This window comes from Mastomys coucha, unplaced genomic scaffold, assembly GCF_008632895.1.
Source record: "Mastomys coucha isolate ucsf_1 unplaced genomic scaffold, UCSF_Mcou_1 pScaffold5, whole genome shotgun sequence".
NCBI classification, from domain to species: domain Eukaryota; kingdom Metazoa; phylum Chordata; class Mammalia; order Rodentia; family Muridae; genus Mastomys; species Mastomys coucha.
The window spans coordinates 102,790,841-102,793,001 of record NW_022196911.1 but is presented as its reverse complement, the minus strand read 5'-3'; positions in this window follow the sequence as shown (position 1 = coordinate 102,793,001).

Sequence of the window (2,161 nt, the reverse complement as noted above, 5' to 3'; positions counted from 1 at the left end):
CTGTAGACCAGGCTGGCCTCGAACTCAGAAATCCACCTGCCTCTGCCTCCCAAGTGCTGGGATCAAAGTTGTGCGCCACCACCGCCCGGCATAAGTGTCCTTTGACCTCCACACGTTCAGCCAGGCACGCACACACCTATGTATACATACACATGTGTACACACACACAAAAAACATAATTTAGGAAAAATTATGAGGTGGGGAGACCGTGTTAGCTCACTCAGTACATGCTATGCCTTCAGGAATGTGTGGATATAAAGTAAGCAATCTTAGTTGATGTATAAATTTAGCATCTCAGCCCGTGATCTGCATAAAACTTCTTCACTGTCAAGTTCAAAGCACAAGTCTACAAGCAGCAGCAGTAGTAGATTAAATCCACTCTAATCTCCCTGGTGGTAGTGAGAACCGCACATTCCTTACTGCCGCCCCAAGGCTCTGGATTTTTTAATGAAACACACAAACACACACACACACACACACACACACACACACACACACAGCCTTCTATTTTAATATGCCTTAAACAGCACAATGGCAGGGCCACTCGGCAACTTCCACGTTGCTAAGCCTCCCTCCAATTCTCCTGAATTATTACTTATTAAAATCTATATTCCATCTTTGCTATCCTAGACCCAATTGAGGAAGGGGCTTAGGGCCGCTCTTCCCCGGCTCTTCCATGATTGTAAGCTCTCGCTTCTGCAGCTCTTAAGCCTGATTGATCCTTCTGCTTCCCCGGCATGGTGGTTTTTCAATCCTTCTTCTTCCTTGGGTTCCCTTGCTTGGGAAATCTAAAGTCTGCCTCTGTGTCCCTGCCCAGCCATTGTTCACTGGAACTTTATTTACTAATTAGAACCAGCTGGGGGCAGGGACCCTCAGTGTCTCACCTGCAGGATTCTCCTGCAATTTGGGAACCCATAATGCAAGCGTTAAACCAAATCCACAGTATCTACAGATTCCTTGATCTGTGATGAGGTTATACTGTAGGGAAACAAGTGAACAAAAACACAACCAACACACCTAATTTACCAACCTTCAGAGCTTAGCCTTCCATCGCGCCGTGGCTGTCACCACTCACAGTCACGTGGTTTGGGAGTTGTCACTCACTGCCATTGCCCAGCATTGAGAAGTTACCATGTCACGTACTGCCTGCCAATGTGAGAAAATGTCAAAATTTGAAGAATAGTTTCTATCAAATACCTTTCCCGTTTATCCTATCATAACATTTAAAACTATCAGTGGGGGCCGGAGGGCTGACTCTGAGAAAGGTGCTCGCCACCAAGCCTGATGACCTGAGTGTCATCCATGTTACCCACGAGGTCGAGGGAGAGAACTAACTCCCATAAGTTGTCCTCTAACCTCCACACACATGTAGTGGTCCACATGCACCCCTCAAAAATGAATTAAAAAAAAAACATCAGTTGGACCATTATGAATTGGGGGCCACCTGTGTCACATACGGTCTTCAGCTAAAGGGATCTTTTTGCAAGCTCAAAGAGATAGAATTTATTCTTCTTCAGAGATGGAGAGGGAGGATAGCTCAGTCTGTGGAGTTTACTTAGTATGTGTAAATCTCTGGTTCGGTCCCTAGCAATGCATACATCGGGCCTGGGGGTGCTCATCTATAATTCTCGTACTTCCTGAAGTAGAGGTAGGGGGATGAGTTCAAGGCTGTTCTTGGCTACATAGTGAATTTGAGGCCACATGAAGAATCTATGTAAAATTTTTTATTTTTTCCATCTATGGAGGAGCAATCTGATAGTTTTAATTACATAACCACTCAAATCAAGGGCAAGCCGATGTTAACTGGACTTAAACTCCAAAGCAGTGCTCAAGTATTAAATTTCTTTTTGGCTTGGTCTAGTGCTACTTGCTCCTTTTGTCTTTTGAAGTTGTGCTGCGCCTGGCAGGAAGAGGTGTTTCTGGCAGGCTCTGGACCAGAACAGTGAGATGTTAGGAGGGCCTAGTCTTAGGGTCAGGAGTGATGGGTCTTCCTTTAACTAGCTGTCCCCGCCTCAGATACACTATTGTTCCCCTGTGAGCTTCAGTTTCTACCCCATATACCACACACAATCATAGTCATGTCTACTGTACATGATAACTTCTTAGGAGCAAGCATCAACGGTATATTCTCCTTTGTTCATTTTTTTTTTTTTTTTTTTTT